The sequence below is a fragment of the Gorilla gorilla genome, chromosome 10, assembly GCF_029281585.2.
Source record: "Gorilla gorilla gorilla isolate KB3781 chromosome 10, NHGRI_mGorGor1-v2.1_pri, whole genome shotgun sequence".
In the NCBI taxonomy this organism is placed as follows: Eukaryota; Metazoa; Chordata; class Mammalia; order Primates; family Hominidae; genus Gorilla; species Gorilla gorilla.
Window position 1 is genome coordinate 74,095,486 of NC_073234.2, and position 18,954 is coordinate 74,114,439.

At 40.4% G+C, this 18,954-nt stretch overlaps 1 long non-coding RNA gene across 1 annotated transcript in view; it reads right to left on the reverse strand.

Annotated features, from left to right (window-relative positions):
* Positions 1–18,954, reverse strand: part of LOC129523546 (uncharacterized) — a 71,506-nt gene that overhangs the window by 21,269 nt on the left and 31,283 nt on the right. The window contains exon 4 of the long non-coding RNA XR_008670364.2: positions 6,421–6,588. This is a non-coding gene — a long non-coding RNA (uncharacterized lncRNA). The remainder of the gene's footprint in view (positions 1–6,420; positions 6,589–18,954) is intronic.

Consider the following 18,954-nt stretch of genomic DNA (forward strand, 5'->3'; position numbering starts at 1 on the left):
AACTGGGGCCTGTCTATGGAAGAGGCTTGCAAAAGCAGAGATGGACTCTGAGACTCAGCAGACTTACATCCCAGCAATATTTCTCAACTCATCTACCTCTTACTTCTTTGCAAGGGTCAGGACTGGAATTAAGGAGAAGGAAAGTACACCACAGTCATGACCTGCCCTGTAGAGCAAAGCTCAACAGGACAGCTCTGCTATGCTGCCCCTGTTGTCCTGAATAGCACCAGATTTTCTGTTGCAATTACACAGTTTAGTCTTTGAATAGTGCATTTTCATGCCAGCATTTTCTTCTATATTAAAGAAGAGAGCTAATAAGACAGTATGAGGGTCCAAGGAGAGGAAAGGTGAGGAGTAGAGAGAGGAATGAGAGAAAGAAAAGGAAGAAAAGTAAAGATCTCATTATCATTTGCACCAGGACTGGATTTGGGCTGTTAATGGCTCTGCTTCTCAGTTACTGCCCCAACCTGCCCATTGCTGACTTCTCTCCTACAATGCTGCAGTGGCAACAATCACCTCAGGAGAACCTCCCAGAGACAGACAGCCCTGCCCACCACACAGCAGAGCAGCAGCCAGTTTTGTTCTGACCTCCTGACTTCCACACCTCACATGTTAAAGTTCAGCTCCACTGCACTTGCTCCTCTCCTAGGACTTTTCTCCTTGTAGCATGAGCATCCCTGTCAGTGAGACAGAGCTGGATGGTATTAAACTCTAGAACGCCTCTGTAGCCAAAGCTAATAAACAATGGAAAGAAGGGTGGATGGTGGAAAAGAAAGATTCTCTGTGTGTATATGTGTATTTTTAAACTAACAGGAAAAACATTGCAAATGGAATTTCAGTAGAACAAAATCTTATCCAACAGGAAATTTTAAATGATTCTAAGAAATACCAAAGAACGCAGACTGTTTGCAGAAAAACCAATGGATGACAACATTGCCTCTAAAAGGACTTGCTGTTTGAGAAAAAAAAAAAAAAAGCAAAAACTGGCCTACACCCACAAAGCAAATAGCTGTAAGGGATGATGGGAACAAACTGGAATGTGGAATTCTTTGACCCACATTTTTATAGCAAATAAAAATAAAGGATTTCAAGTGTAATCCTAGGAGGGTAGGGGGAAAGAAATCAAAGAAACCAAATGGCTTAGAACTAGCAGAAATAATTTCCGGAAAAAAGAGGCTCTGGGCATATATGGTAAGGGGAAAAATATCAGTATCTCATTCAGATGTATTGATCTCTTAGGAAGGGATTTGGACTTTTCCTCCAAACACCTTCTTCCAGTGAAGTTAGTGCTCACTGGAGCCCAGATGGGAAGCAAGAAGTTAGAGCTTCCAGAAAGTCCACTCACAGACACAGGTGGTTTTTGAGTCAAGCCAAGGGATGTGTTAACCAGCTTACTCTTCTAGGTAGTAGAATGCCAGTTACAGGCTAGGCACAGAGCAGGAGAGACAGGGTATCCTTGGATTGTAATCCATTTTAAGAATTTCTATAAATACAATATTTACCCTTAAGGCATGCTTTATTGGTTTAGGGTCATGCTTTCTTTTGAATGACAAAAGTAATCCAACACAGAAATATCTAACCACTGTGCAAAGGAGATATGAACATATACTCCATTCATGACACATGATACAAATGCAAAATACAGTTTACCAGAGGGAACCTTACAAACACAGAAGTAGCAGAGCTCATGCAATCCCGCAAGTTATCTTTCCCAGGAAAAGCATGCTTAGACTGGGACTAGAGAGATATAGTCACAAAAGGACCTATTCCACAATGCTCTACATACATATAGAGAAAGGTGATCATGTACCAATGGGAGCTTGCAGATCAACCTGTTCAGAAGGGAAGCTATTCCTCATCTCTAAAAGAAAGATAATAATTGTACTTACTAGCTGGGTGCGGTGGCTCACGCCTGTAATCCCAGCACCTTGGGAGGCTGAGGTGGGTGGATCATATGAGGTTAGGAGTTTGAGACCAGCCTGGCCAACATGATGAAACCCCATCTCTACTAAAAATACAAAAATTAGCCAGGCATGGTGGTGGGCGCCTGTAGTTCCAGCTACTCAGGAGGCTGAGGCAGGAGAATGCCTTGAACCCAGGAGGCGGAGGTTGCAGTGAGCCAAGATCGTGCCACTGCACTCAAGCCTGGGTGACAGAGTGAGCCTCTGTCTCAAAATAATAATAATAATTGTACTTATCTCATAAAGCTATTAGAGAGATTAAGATAATTAATACTTATAAAAGATGTAGAACACTGCCTACACATAGAAAGCAATTTTTCAATTAAAAAATATGTATCAAATACCAACTATGAATCAAGTGCCATTTTAAGGGCTGAAAATGCAATGGTGAAAATGGAGCTTCCATCTAGTGGGAGTGAAGATAATAAACAGCACAGCGTATAATACAATGTCATGTAATAATAAGCACTCTAAAGAAAATAAAGTGATGGGAATGCTTTTTGTACATAGGGTGGTAAGGAAATGCCTCTATGAGGAGATGACACTTGACAAAGACCTGAATGGAGTAAGGACACAAACCATGTGGCTATCTAGGGGGAAGAGTATTCTAGGCAAAGGAAACAGCATGGGCCAAGGTCCTGAAGCAGGAGCATGCTCAGGGTATTCCTGGGATAAGAAGGCCGGGTTGGGCATGGTGGCTCACGCGTATAATCCCAGCACTTCAGGAGGCTGAGACGGGTGGATTGCTTGAGGTCAGGAGTTCAAGACCAGCCTGGCCAACATGGCGAAACCCTGTCTCTACAAGAAAAAATACAAAAATTAGCTGGGCCTGGTGATGCATGCCTGTAGTCCCAACTACTTGGTAGGCTGAGGCAGGAGACTGCTTGAACCCTGGAGGTGGATGTTGCAGTCAGCCGAGATCATGCCACTGCACTCCAGCCTGGGTGACAGAGCCAGACTCTGTCTCAAAAAAAAAAAAAAAGAAGAAGAGCTGTGAGCAAAAAATATTGGGAAATGAGATCAGAGAAGTAGGCAGGGGCCACATCTTGCAGGGACTTGTAGGCTATGATAAGGACTTTGGATTTTGATTAAGAATAATGGTAAGCCATGGGAGAGGGTTAAATGGTGAAGTGACATTATCTAATTCATGTTGTGGAGGGATTGTAAGAGAAAGAAAGTAGAAAGAGTTGTTAGGTAGCAATACTCCAGATGTGGGATGATGGTGCCTTAGGCTGGGTGGTGCCAGTATTTGTCCTGAGTGACAGCTGGCAAGTATGGTGACGCCATTCTTTCAGATGAGAATCATCCAGGAAGGAGCCGTTGGGTTGGAGGTATTCAAAAGTTTGGTCTTGGACATGTTAATTCTGAAACATAAATTAGACATCCAAACCCAGCAGGCAGCAGCAATGAGATTTACAGCAGTTGACCATTCATCAAAATAATGCTGCAGCAAGCATTCGCCAAGATGGGTTTGAGGGCCTGTGTGGGGAGCACTGCAGGACACTGGCAAGGACCTATGGGTCAATGGCAACTACTATGGATGTCAAGGCATTGGCTCCCTTCAGGAAGACTGAAGGAGAAAGGAAGGAGCATGGTTCAGAGGCCCTTCTGGAGTGGTGTGAACTGCAGTAGGGTGAGGTGACATCAGCTGCATTTGGGGAGGTGGGGGAAAGGGGTTTCTCAGCTGGGTCCAAATAGCTCCAGTGTCTCACTTGGGATTTTGCTCTATTTATAGCTTCTGAGGCTGAGGGTGGGGGGATGAGGCAAAGATCAATCACTTAATATTTCTGAACCTCCTGCTTTTATCTGTTAAGGAAAACAGACTATTCATAGTAATAAGAGCTAATCATTGAATATTTTTCTATATATTGCATACTGTACTAATCGCTTTATAAGCACTGCCTCATTTTATCTTAACAATATGCTGGGAGGCAGATGTCAGCTTATAGATGAGGAACAGATTTAGCGAGAACAAGTAACTTTCCCTGGGTCACAGAGCTTGCATTTATTTATTTATTTATTTATTTTTATTTTTATTTTTGAGATGGAGTCTTGCTCTATCACCCAGGCTGGAGTATAGTGGCACGATCTCAGCTCACTGCAACCTCTGCCTCCCAGGTGCAAGCGATTCTCCTGACTCAGCCTCCCGAGTAGCGGGGACTACAGGCACGCCACAACTCCCGGCTCATTTTTGTATTTTTAGTAGAGACAGGGTTTTGCTATTTTGTCAGACTGGTCTCAAACTCCTGATCTCAGGTGACCCACCACCTCAGCCTCCCAAAGTGCTCGGATTATAGGCTTCAGCCACCATGTCCAGCCACATAGCTTTTAAGTGGTTAAGAGACAGGGACTAGAATTGAAATCCAGATAGTCTGACTCTAGAGACTGCTACAATGTTCTGCTTCCAGCTGTCATGTACTATTTCTCTAGGATAAAAGTCACACCTCACATATGTGTTAACATACTTCAAAGCCCTCCGCAGGAACACTGGCATGATTAATTTAGGTGCCTTAAGGCAACAGCAACTGGCCAGCACCAAATGACTTGTTAAACTAAATAGTGGCTCCCAGCCTCACCATGGACATTCAGATGTCCATGTCCTAAACTCTGTAACCTGCCGCTGTTACATTTATGGCAAAAGGGATTTTGCAAATGTGGTTAAGTTGGCGATCTTGAAATGGGGAGATTGTCCTGGATTAGCCAAGTGGGCCTGATGTAATCACAAGGGTTCTTCTAAGAGGGAAGATAATGTGAAGGTGGAGGTAGAGACAGATTGAGATTTGAAGGTGATGCTACATTGCCACTTTTGAAGACAGAGGAAAGGATCATGAGCCAAAAAGTGCAAGGAAAACAGCTCTAGAAGCTGGAAAAGGCAAGGAAACATATTCCCCTAGAGTCTCCATAAGGAAGCACCCTGCCAACACCTTGACTTCACCCAGTGAAACCAATTTTAGACTTCTGGCTTTTGGAATTACAAAAGAATAAATTTTTGTGTCTTTAAGTTGCCAAGTTTGTGACAATTTATTATAGCTGCAATAAGAAACTATTAATAATATGAATGGAGTGGGGTGGCAGGCATGGCAGCTACTGGATGAGGATGTCAGGGAGAGCTAGAACTAGTGTGGCGGTGAAAGCCCCTGGACATATTCAAGGATAGAATGGTCTGAGAAAAGGCTAAGAAGTAGCCACAAGCTGTTGAGCTGAGGATAGCTGCAATTTCCAACACATCCCACAGAAGGCTGGGCTTCTGGAAAGGTCAGGATAACTATTTAAAGGATTGTTGAGTCAAAGGAACCTCTGCTGGTCTGACCAGGCTTTCTTCATGGTGCAGGACTGAGGAGACCACGCATCCACTTGGTAAGATGGGGACCCAGGTGCTTTGCTGGTCAAGCAGTGGCACCTTGGCTCAGCACACAGCACAGTATTTTATACATAATGAGGCCCCCTTAAGGTTTGTCCCTTGTGGACAGCGTGACTCAGAAGTAGGAAACACATACACATATCCACCCGCATACATACACATCTCAGAGTTGAGACAAACATTTTCTCATTCTAGATTTCTAAATAAGCCCTAAAAATAAAAGCCCTGAAAAAAATTCTACCCAAATGTACAGGATTAAAGAAGAATAATCAGATGTAGGGCGTGGCTTTTCTCTAAGGAAATTCATGCCATTTATCACAGATACTCAGGTCCATGAGCACTCCACCCACAGCAGTGGGAAATGTCAACGTTAGCAAGGAGAAGTTACCACTGTACCTGATTTATCATGGCCTCTGGGGTAAAACTGCAAACATATGCTATATTAATTAGCTTTAATCAACCATTGTGTAAGGAATTGAAATACCAATACTCTATCATTTTTAAACAGGGAAGTCTGAATTTCCTAATGTTGGCCTCTGGAAAGACTACTTGCCAACACACTGGGAGTATTTCTTGATTTGCTCCCAAGGAAAGCATTATTCACAGAAAGACATTTTAGCATTTCAGAGCTCTGGAGCCCTTAGTTTCAAACACTCTTGGTTTGAGTGACATTGAGTCAGAACTTAATGGTTTTTGGCCTACAGTCAGCAAGATTTATGAATCAGACTCCAGATACAATGCCATTTCTATTATTAACTTCTTTTTACTGATTATAAATACTGTGCAAGAGCCTGTGGCCTGCAGTGCCACAAGGTCCATCTCAAATGCTAAGGTTCTCACAGTGGTGGTCACACAGGCATTTCCTTTACAGTATCCAGTTCATACTCCTGCTCCAGCTGTGGTTGGTGGTGACAGAGGCAGTGATGTGAGGCTGCTGCTACAATAGCAGGGAGTTTCCGGCCCCAACCAAGATTAGAGGTGCAGGCAGGCAACCCCAGCATCGATTGGTATAACTGATTTCATAAAGCTATGAAAAGGAAGTCAATCTGGGAGAGAGGTAGACTCTAGCAAAATGTAAGTGTTACATTTACCCCTCACCTGATGAACTCCTACTCACACTTCAAGGCTCAATTCAGATGTCTGATGGAGACACCATGAGATTGCATGACAAAGCTTAGCAGAATTATGGGAAGGGCTTCTTCCACACCTTGGCTTAGAACAGAGATGGTTCTGGGGTAACACAGACTGACGGGAAGACAGTAGCACCTGAAGGGATAAAAAAAAATTACAGTGTATGTCATTGTAGAAAACATAGGAATGCAGAAAAGTGTACAATAAAAAAATCCAAATCACCCATAATAGAACCACATGGATATAGAACTATTAGCAATTTACTGCATTTTAAAAGGTATTTTATTTCCAGACAATTTTTTAATCATTAATAAATTATGGCAAATTCATATGATACAGCCAGTAAAATCAATTTTTCAAGAATATTTAATGACTTGGGAGAATGTTTGTGATACAATAAAAATTCATGTTGTACTTTTTTCAGTATGATCTAAATTTTGTAAAAAGAAAACATGTACACATCTGTATATATACATTTAAAACTGCTGAGGATTAATAAACAAATGAATTATAAATGAAAAATAACTGCAAATTCTTTGTCATTCTCTAAGTCATCCCAGCCCACGCCTGAGCTGGGGTCTATTTCTTTTCCTTCTTGAATCTGTTTAGGCCTGAGACTGATTTGACCAATAGAATACAGGATAAATGATTCTGTGATAATTCTGGGCCCGGCTTTTTAAGAGGACTGGAAACTTCTAATTCTTCCCTCTTGGAACTCAGCTGCCAAGCTACGAAGAGACCCAAGCAGCTATGGAGGAGCCATGTTGAGGATGATCATCCCCTTTGGCCAACAGCTGTAGCCGGCACTGGCCAGCATTCCTGCCAGCTTGCCAGGCATGTGAATGAACCATCTTGAAAGTGGGTCCTCCCTCCTCCAGCGAGGAATACACAAATGGTGTATTTCTGTCAGCTAAAATCAGAGATCTTTGTGACTTTTCCTCCTTTATTCATTGTATTGCTTTCTTCCACTTAGCTTCTTCATATGTCAATATTCCCTTCTTCAATTTTTGATAATATGCCTGGATGATTAGTTAAGATGATTTCTCATTAGAAAATGCTGTGGGAAAATACACATATATACACATATTTTATGTAAGTGGTTTCCCAGTTTTCAGCAGTACAATAACCATTTTTAACTAGGAAGACACACTTTTTTCAAAGACTTGTCCAAAAACATACCAGGTTGCTGTTTGGTGCAATAATCAGGTATTTATTAGAGAGAAGTATAAAGGCATGTGAGAGGCTGTGTGCCTCTGACTATCTGATTCAGGTCAGGTGAAGGTTGGCTGTGTTTTCTAACTCAATAAATGGACTGTTTAATAAAAGGTAATTTAGCCAAGTGCAGTGGCTGACACCTGTAATCCCAGAACTTTGGAAGACCAAGCCAGGAGTTTGAGACCAGCCTGGGTTACATAGCAAGACCTCGTCTCTACAGAAAATTTTAAAAATTAGCTGGGCATGGGAGTGTGTGCCTGTAGTCCCAGCTACTTGGGAGGCTGAGACAGGAAGATTGCTTGAGCCCAGGAGTTCAAGGCTGTAGTGAGCTATGATTGAGCCACTGCATTTTACCCTATACAACAGAGCGAGACCCTGACTCTTGAACAAAAAAAATGTTATCTGCCTAACGTATTCAGCCATACCAAAGCCAGGGGTGCCAACCATATTGTTTCTGTCTTTTGGAATCATTCCAAGATACAGAGCTCTGAGAGAGGATATTCCATGCTGTAAGACCTTAGTAGCATAAAACATTCCCCTGTCCAGAATTGCTTTGAAAATTCTGACACCTCTCCCCCCCAAAAAAATACTGGACAATAATACATTCAACATCGCATTAGGCCTGAATATGAATAACTCATTTTAATTATTTGCATATATTTAGTACAGCATTACACAATGTTCACATGCCTGCTATTTTAGGAACAATAAGACTTTGAACTTAATCCTTAATGCTTTTGCCTTAAATCCAAGATAGGACAAATTTGGACATACGTCTGCAGGACTACTCCTCACTCCTAGGAGGAAGGAGATTCTTCAGAATCAGCTCTATTCATGTGTTTGTAGTAAGCCATCTCTGATTGTTTTTATTCACAATACTTCTGACACCAAACATGGGGTTTTCACTCACATCAATCCATTCTCTAACTCTTCGAACACCAACTAAGTGTTCTACAATTCAATTCAATTCTGACACCATCTACCCAGAGTGAGTGCAGACCCCACAGGTTAAGGGCTTGGTCCCACAAGACTGTTCCCACTTCAGACACCAATTGCCAGTTTGGGCCATTCATACTCCTGAGCAACTGGTTATAAAGTAGGGGGATTCCTACAACCCTCTCCTCAGGTTCACAGACCTCAAGACAGTGCTTTACTTACTATTCCCAGTTTCTTACAAAGGATACAATTCAGGAATAGCCAAATGGAAGAGATGCATAGGGCAATGTATGGTGGGGTGGGTGGGGATGGGGGAGGAGTTTCTAAGCCCTCTTTGGGTCCCCACCCTCCTCCCAGCACTTGGATGTGTTCACCAACCCAGAAGCTCTCCAAACCCCATTGTTTAGGGATTTTTTGTTTTGTTTTTGTTTTGAGATGGAGTCTTGCTCTGTTGCCCAGGCTGGAGTGCAGTGGCTCGCTCTCAGCTCACTGCAACCTCCGCCTCCTGGGTTCAAGCGATTCTCTTCCCTCAACCTTCCGAGTAGCTGGGCGTACAGGTGTGCGCCACTACACCCAGCTAATTTTTGTATTTTTAGTAGAGACGGGATTTCACCATGTTGGTTGGCCAGAATGGTCTCGATCTCTTGATCTCGTGATCCACCCGCCTCGGCCTCTCAAAGTGCTGGGATTACAGGCGTGAGCCACCGTGCCCAGCCTGTTTAGGTTTTTTTATGGAGACTTCATTACATAGGCATCATTGATTAAATCATTGATGATTAGTGAATGAACTCAAACTCCAGCCCCCTTCCCCTCACTGGAGGTCAAGGGGAGTGGGAAGGCTGAAAACTCCAGCCCTCTTATCACATGATTGGCTCCCCTGGCAACCAGCCCCTATCTTGAAGCTATCTAGGGGTCCACCAGGAACCACCTTATTAGCATAAATTTAGGTGTGATTGAAAGGAACTTGTAATGAGTAACAAAAGATGCTTTTATCACCCCTATTGCTCAGGAAATTCTGGGAATTTTGGAAGCTATGTCAATAACTGGGAACTGGCGGGGCATGGTGGCTCATGCCTGTAATCCTAGCACTTTGGGAGGCCAAGGTGGGTGGACCAGAATTTCAAGACCGGCCTGGGCAACGTGGCAAAACCCATCTCTATAAAAAAAATGTAAAAATTAGCCAGACATGGTGGTCCATGCCTGTGGTCCCTGCTACTCAGGAGGCTGAGTTGGGAGGATCACCTGAGCCTGGGGAAGTTTAAGCTGCAGTGAGCTGTAATGGCACCACTGCATTCCAGCCTGGAGGGTACCTGTCTCCAAACAAAAAACAAACAAACAAAAAGAACTGGAACAAAGACCAAATACATATTTCTTTTTACCACACCATCTTTCTGAATTTTCCTTTAATAGCCCATGAACATAAACTCCCCACCCTCATAACTGTTTCTTTCTTCAGGGAGAGATACAAAACTTATTTCTTGGGTGAAGATCTCCACTTTAAGCTGCAGATTCACATTACTGTGCCCTTGGCAATATTAACTCATTCATTCATTCAGACAGTCAGTAAATTTTTTTTGAGGCATTGTTTTAGGTACCGTTCTGAGTGCTTCAGGTTTAGCCATGAATCAAAAAAATAAAATCTGTTCTCATGGAGCGTAAATTTAGTGGGGGTAATCCAGTCAGTGAAAAAATGAGTAAACAAAATAATTTCAGGTACTGCTATGAAGAAAATATAACTCAGTGATGTGCTAGAGATTGTCTGGGAGACTACTTTAGATTCCATGCCAAGGGAAGGCTCTCTGGCAGGGGGTCTACAAAGGTAAGCCACTCTTCCCATCCCATCCTGCTCTGACAAGGAGGGGTTGAGAAAAACAAGCAGAACTTCTCTGTGTAATATGCAAAAAGCATTTTTCAATGCTTGTGGGGATGGGAAATAATCTTAGGGAGATTCTTTTCCTGTGAACTGATTTCTTTTTCTTAGAATGAATCACTATAGTTCAAAATTCCAGAAAAATTATAATCTTACGAAATCTTATAAGAACCCATCTCCAGCTCTTCTTAAATTTTGAATTTTCCTTCAGACATTGTTTCTGTTGTGTAATACTTCTATCTTCTTTCCTTTTTTGCCTTCTTCTCTGATATCCCATTAGAAATAGAGTCATTTACTATTAAGTCTGGTCAACCACATGCATTTTGAAATATTTACTTCCCAATAAAAGTTAGATGAGTAATTTACATCTAAAAAGAGCTTCTACCACTGAATGTCTCGGTCATCACTTGTAAACATAACTTATATGACTTTGTTCACTTTTTTTTTTTTTTTTTTGAGACAGGGTCTCGCTCTGTCTCTCATGCTGGAATGCAGTGGTGAGATCTCAGCTCACTGCAACCTCCGCCTCCCAGGTTCAAGTTATTCTCCTGCCTCAGCCTCCCGAATAGCTGGGATTACAAGCATGTGCCACCACGCCCGGCTAATTTTTTTTTTTTTTGTATTTTTAGTAGAGACAGGGTTTCACCATATTGGCCAGGCTGGTTTCGAACTCCTGATCTCGAGTGCTCTGCCCACGTCAGCCTCCCAAAATGTTGGGTTATGGGTGTGGGCCACTGCACCCAGCCAGTTCACTTTTCTTTTGCATTAATGGGCACCATGATATTTTGAAGAGGGCACAGAGTGGTGAAAGACCACGGGCTTTGGGGTCAGGTCTAGCTTTGAGTCCCTACTCTTCCATTTGCTGACTGAGTGAATGTAATCAAGTTACTTAATCTTTTCTGGATGGAAATCGTAGCTACATTTTAGGGCTATAGAATCAAAGATACTCAATGAAAATTGTCTGGCAAACACTAGGCACTTAATTCACAGAAGTTATTACTATTATTCTAGTCATGTTCAGTAATTGATATAAGCTCTTGGATTCTATATATGGTTTTTCTGACATTTCCACTTTTGCCTTTTAAAATCTGCTATGAATGTACTTGTAAATATAAACCTTGTGTCTTCCAAATGCAAAGGGGAAAAAAACCAATTAAGATTACATTGAATAGAAGTAAGTGTGCTGGAATTAGAGCTATGTGATATTAAACAGATTAATTTCCATGGGCTGTTGATGCAGTCATAAGCCTAAAATAATTTGGCAGAGCTAAACCAGACTAGCAAAAACAGACTTCTGAACTGGCACATAGCACAAAAGGTAGTTCTCCTTATGCCCAAATATAGATGTTGACTCATGCAGGCTGGGTTAAACATCTGAGGAACAAAGTGATATCACCCAAGGAGGCAGGATGACATCATTCTGCAAATGTTTCTTGTCTGTCTGGTTTTGGGGATTAGACCTTTTTAGCTCCTATTTCTCATAATTTCCATTGGTTGCTCTTAAATACTACCCTCCTTGAGAGATGCAACATCAGCTCCTGCCTATCTTTAAATTTCCTGTGCATTGCAAGTATTATTTTTCCTTGTCTGACATGGTATTTGGTTTCTACCTTACTAATTCTATTGAAAGTGGTCTCAAAGGAGCCACTAAAAATGGTCTAGTTGCTCAACCAAATAGCTTTCTTTTTCGTTTTCCTCTGGATCTGTGTACGGTGGTTGACACTGCTGATCGATTCCTTTTCCTTATCACTCTTTTTCTTTGCTTTCTTATGCTTGTCTCAGGATTCCTTTAATTTCAAAAGGCAGTTCTTAGGAGCCTCCTTCATAAATTTCTCTTCCACAACCCGCCACGAGATGTTCTCCAGAGTTACAATTCAAGACCTTTTCCTTGTTCACACACTCTCCCTGCCAGCACATTGCCCTGTGTCCCCACTCTTACGCACCTTCCCCCAAACTCAACCTGTTCAGGTCCCTGAACCTGCCCCAACTAAGAACCTTCAATTTTCTCCATTATTTTCACAATAAAGCCCAGGCAATCTTAGAAGACCGTTAAATGCTTTATAACTGGGTCTTAGCAAATCTTTAGAGCTTCATCCTAACCACTGTTGTTCTCTGCTCTTGCTCATGCTGTTTATTTATCTCTCTCCTTTCTGCTTTCCACAAAAATCTTGGAAATTCTCCAAGATCCAATTCAAATGTCACTTCTGCAAAATTTCCCTTAGCACCTTCCTCCCTGCTCCCCTAATGGAATTGGTGCCTTCATCACAGTTCCTATATGATTTTTTTGTTTGTTTGTTTACTAGTGTAGCATTTCCCACATTTTATTACTATCTGGTCTGGACTTATTTGTTTGTTCCCTTAAATGGTGATTTCTTGAGAGAAGTGACATTAACGTCTTTGTCTTATTATTATTCATACTACTCATCACAGTACCTTGTAGATAACTGTGTTCTCAATAAACGTTTCTTGATTTGAATTTAACTTATTTTTCAAAGATCAGTCTTCTAATCAGGTGCAGTTGCACTGCTACTTAAAAGGAGAGTGAAAGAGAGAGAGAATCTTTGTCATCAGCTCATTGTATCTTAACTGTATTTAGGCTTTCATACCAAAGCTCTTTTCTACTCTCTATACATAATTAAACTGTGGGCAAAAGAAAGGTGTTCCATGCTATGTACAACCAACTCCCTGGCCAGCTAAATTCTAGTGCAGAATCATCGGAAAGAATCGGAATGTCTAACTTACTATATGGGAATAAAGAGTCTACTAATTAAGTTGGATAAGCTCTTCCATGACATCAGTGTATCATTTAGTACATTTCTTCTCCTAGGAGATTAAATAGGGCCTGGATATATGTTATAATAAATGCACACAAGCTCTAATTTTGTTCAGCCAAATAAATGGTTACTTAAAACTAAGCCTGGATAGACTCAATTGTATCATGTAACTAAGCCAGACAGAAAAAAAGCCTTATTCTAGTGGTTGTGAAGTGCACTGTTTTTCTACTTTCAGCCACTCTATTTAGCAAAGATCTACTTCACTAATGATCTTTACTTCACCAATGAACAAAAAGAAGGTTGGAGGTTTTATAAAAGAAGAAATGTTACTTATTGGTTTTTCTGTTTGTTTGTTTTCTGAGACAGGGTCTGAGATAGGAATATTTAGTGGGTTTTTTAAAACTCAGGAGATCATAAAGGCAACAGAAAAAAAAATCTGTTGTGAATGATGAAATCTCTACTGCTTAATAAGGCTGCATACAATTTATAATATATATTTCTATTAAAATAATTGATAGCACACATTGAGCAATAGCATGTATATGTTAAGCACTGGCTCAATACCTTATATGGATTATCTCATTTCCCCACAATAATCCCATGAGGTTGGAACTATTATTATCCCCATTTTATAGATGAGGCAACTGAAGGTCAAGTAACTCCCTAGTGTCACAGAGCTACTAAGCTGTGAACTATGAGTCAAAGTCTGACAATCCATAAGCAATGTGGCTAAGGAAATGTGGCCAGGCAGGTCTTACTCTTTGCTTATGCATTTTTTTCAGCCCAGTCTTAAGATTCTTAAATCCTTAAGGACTGATGCTTTGTCAGTTATATCTACAGAAGACTTTTATCTCTTTTTGAAGTATAAAAAGAAAAGGGAAAGGGAGAAATGCAAAGCAAGTCAAATTATATGAATGCACAGTTTTCTGCTCAAACCTTGGTTGATAGCTACATGTGGTTAAGTGGAAGCTGTGCTCAAAGTTCTGTAGGTCTTTCACAGAGGGTCTGGCTGCATCTTAGCAGAAATAAGTCTCCTTTTTCTGGTTCTTCCCTCTGCCTTCCCAGAGGAGCTCTATAACATGGAGCCCAGGGGGCTTGAGTACAGAATTATCAAGCACTGCCATGCAATTATTGTATTTACACAGACATTTCTTTTGTAAGCTGACATTTCTCCTTCTCTTTTTTCCAGTGTCTACCAGAAAAATTCCTCCATATTGTTTTTGAAGAGAATGAGCCAAAACATTAATGACTTATTAACCTATCCTCTTTTTAGCAGAAGTCTTGAAAACAGTACTGTGCCTATTTCCAAGATAGGCTACTTGCAAATATTTCTTTACAGCTGCCAGTTATTATTATTGTGGCATGATCAGTCTGCTCCTGAGAAAGGCAGCTTCCTACATTGTGTCTCCAAGAATAAATGTTACTAACATTAACAATAATCCATCTGAGGGTGTGGGAAAACAGATATCATATATTGCTTGTAGGAGTATCAATCAATTGGTAAAACTTTTCATAGACAGCAATTTAGCAATAGCTATTGACATTACAAATGTACTTATGATCATATGGATGATTCATAAGTGATTCACTGTAGCATTATTTTGTAACAGGAAAAGATTGCAGTCTAAATATCCCTTCATAAGGTACCTAAATGCAAACCTAAAAAAGATTGAGAAAGCTCTATGGGTAATACAGAATGACATCTAAACTCTGTGTGTGGGGGTGTGTGTGGGTGGATGTGTGTGGCTGTTTATATACAGTACTGTGCTGGTAAATATGCAACAACCAGCCCCACAAGTGTAGATTCATAAATGCTGGTAGACAAAAAGGATGAAAATGAAAAAGACATATTTTGGAGCTTCACTGGTACATCAATGACATGCATGATCTCTTTGCTGAATCAGATATTAATTTCAAATACTGGAAGGATATCTCCTCAACTTTTTGTTCAGTTATTCACAATGATAAACTTTGAAGTTTAATTTGTATTATTAACATTTTTATCATCATTTTCTTAAGTCTAGATAATCAACAAAAAATCAATAGATAATCAACAAAACAAAAAATAGATTATCAACAAAACAAAAAATTAAGTCCTGATTTGTATCATTTGCTGATTTCTGTGGTGGAAATACTCCCAAAATGGCCAGTTTCAAGATATCAACATGTCATCATGGAATACAGAGTTGGGAAGAGACACGCATATCTCTATGTGCATCGTTATATAGTATTTCTACCATACGGATACAGCAGATGCAAATAATCTCAAGAGCACAGATAATAGTGAAATGCAGTAAAATGATTTGGAAGTGATTAATTTTTAGTAGTTATTAGCTTTTTATAACTTATTTAACTTATTAAAGTAATAAAGTAAGTTATTTTTAAATAATGGCTGTGTTTAATAACCAACTCACAAAATTGCTATAAATTAAACAATTGGCTCTCCTGAGTTGGTGTGAGCCAGAGCCAGCATACCACTGTGTGTATAATTAATTTAAATTCAAATTAACAAATTCAATGCATTTATGTATTCAAGAAACAAATATTCATTTAGTATCTACAATGCAGAATGGTTGCTGCCCTCTTGGAACAGGGTTCCAGCAGAAAACAGAAAGCATTCTGTATGCTTTCTGTTTCCTTAAGAAACAGAAGGAAAATTCAATGAAGGGACTATTTACAAAGGTGTAAACAAGTTTAAGGAAACACAAAGAGATGCTGACACGTCTGTGAATATATGAGAAGATATTCAGATATTAAATTGTATACTTTAAGTGGGTAAGTTGTATGACATGTGAATTATATCTCCATCAAGCTGTTTTAATAAGAGAGAAAGAGAGGGTGATTCCCCCAGGGACGAACTAGCAATGGCAGGGAGTCATTAACATTCATATGGCTTATGGGGCAAGAAGAGGAACAGTGTTATCAGAGATCTGTGAGAGATGAAGACCCAGAGGAAGGGCTACCCAGCAAGAGCTGTGTTTAAAGAGAGACTTAATCACTGCCCCAACTGTAGCTCTAAAGCAGAGGGAGTTGGAGGGGTAGCCCAAACAGTCTCCTCTCCTGCTCTTCAATCTCCTATTGATGTCTCCCATTGGCCAAACTCAACTATAAGTGAGAGGGCAAGGGAACTTGAGAGATGCATTTATAAATGTCAACTCCCTAGGGCACAGAACAGATCCATAAGGGGTGGATAATGGATCTGAGGGCAAACAGAGGAGAGTCAGCACATACACACATACACACACACACATACACACACACACACACACACACACAAACACACACACACACACACAGAGCATTTTTGCCAATATGGTATATGTATAGAATATCTCTAGAAGAAACACAAGAAAATTATTAACACTGGTTGGCTTCAGGGAAGGAAGAAGATAGAAGAACATAGGCTTTTCACTGTATAACATTTTGTGACTTTTCAATTTTGAACCAGGTGAATATATTACCTATTTCAAAAAATAAATAGCATTTAAATTTAAAAAATTAAAATAAACCAAAACCCAAGTGATTTTGTGGCAGTCATTAAGGCTGTTCACAAATACACCGATTCTTCTCTCCTGAACACAGAGTAGGATTATAGTTCTCTAACCCTGTTGAAGTTAGGTGTTGGCCAATGTCTTATTTGACAAATGAAATATGAGCAGAACTAACTAACATAGGTCTCATTCAGGCAGAAGCCTTAAAAGCCAGTGCATTTATTGCCATTTTCCCATTTTCCTGCCTCAGGAAGTGTGGAAGCATCTATCTAGATGGAGTTCCTGTTAACCAGGGTCTATGATTTATAAGGAGCACACACACACCCTTCTACAACCACTTCACTACAATGAACATGTAGCATAAGTGAGAAATAACCATTGTTGCTTTAAATAACTGAGCTTATGGGATTGTTTGTTACTATCATATACACTAGCCTATCCTCACTGATACAGGATTGAACAGGTAACTCCTGACATTATTTCCAAATCCAAAATACAAGGTTTTTAAGAATATTTCTATTTAGCCTCTTGTATTAAAAACAATCCACATATTTCCATCCACAGAAACATTATTGATTGTAATGATGGTATGAATATTAATTTATGAATATTAATAACAAGCCTAAATTTAGCAACTTATATCAGAGCTTCAAAAATACACACCTTTGGCCAGGTGTGGTGGCTCATGCCTGTAATCCCAACACTTTGGGAGGCCGAGGCAGGCAGATCACCTAAGGTCACAAGACCAGCCTGGCTAACATGGTGGAACCGCATCTCTACTAAAAATACAAAAATTAGTCGGGCATGGTGGTGAACACCTGTAATTCTAGCTACTTGGGAGGCTGAGGCAGGAGAATTGCTTGAACCTGGGAGGTGGAAGTTGCAGTGAGCCGAGATTCCACCACTGCACTCCAGCCTGGGCAACAGAGCAAGACTCTGTCTCAAAACAAAACAAAACAACAAAGCAAAACACACCCTTTGACCAAGCAATTCTACTCCTAAAAGTTAATTCTAATGAAATAGACAACAATAATGATGAAATTTTATTGAAAGGTTGTTATACCCAGGTGCTATTCTAAGTGCTTTGTATAAATTAACTTAGAATGTTTATAGCAATCCTATGATACATAACCTATTATTATTACCTATTTGTATTACACTTTTATACAATAAGACTGAGGCTTAGAGATGTTAAGAAACTTATAAAAATTCTGTAACTATCAGGTAGAGTATTTGGAATTTTCATCTATCAGCTTGACTCCAGAGCCCATGCTTTCAACCACTATGATATAATTTACTGCTACTTCTTTTTTTTTTTTTTTTTTTTTTTTTAAGATGGAGTTTTGCCCTTGTTGCCCAGGATGGAGTGCAGTGGCGCGATCTTGGCTCACTGCAATCTCTGCTGCCTGGGTTCAAGCAATTCTCCTGTCTCAGCCTCCGAGTAGCTGGGATTACAGGCGCCTGCCACCACGTCCAGCTAATTTTTGTATTTTTAGTAGAGACGGGGTTTAACCATCTTGGCCAGGCTGGTCTTGAACTCCTGACCTCGTGATCCACCAGCCTCGGCCTCCCAAAGTGCTGGGATTACAGGAGTGAGCCACTGCGCCCGGCCTACTGCTACTTCTTAAATAGATGCGTGTTAATCATAGCATTGCTTTAGAATAACAAAAGAGGGAAATAACTTTAATGTCTAAGTGTGAGAGAGTGGTTGAATCAATTGTGGTAGCACTATGTGATAGAATACTATACATGCACAATCATTTTTAAAAATCACAAGGAGGCACATGAAAAGATATTGTGTCAGCAAAGACGTGGAGAAAAGGGCACCTTTGTACACTGTTGGTGGGATTGTAAATTAATACAGCCATTCTGGAAAACAAGATGGAGGTTCCTTGAAAACTGAAAACCATGTGATCCAGCAATCCCCCCTCTAGGTCTGTATTCAAAGGAACTGAAATCAGTATGTGGAAAAGATGTCCACACTTCCATGTTCATTGAAGTGTCGAAATCAAATAAAATATAGAGATAAATTGCTAATTCAAAACATTTTCTTTGGGAAGCAAGAATTGTAGTTCAGGACATACACATAGACTGGGTGGTCCTCCTTGAGTATGCCTGAAGAACAAAAAGAAGGTTGGAGGTTTTACAAAAGAAGAAATGTTACTTATTGTTTTTCTGTTTGTTTGTTTTCTGAGACAGGGTCTGACTCTGTCAC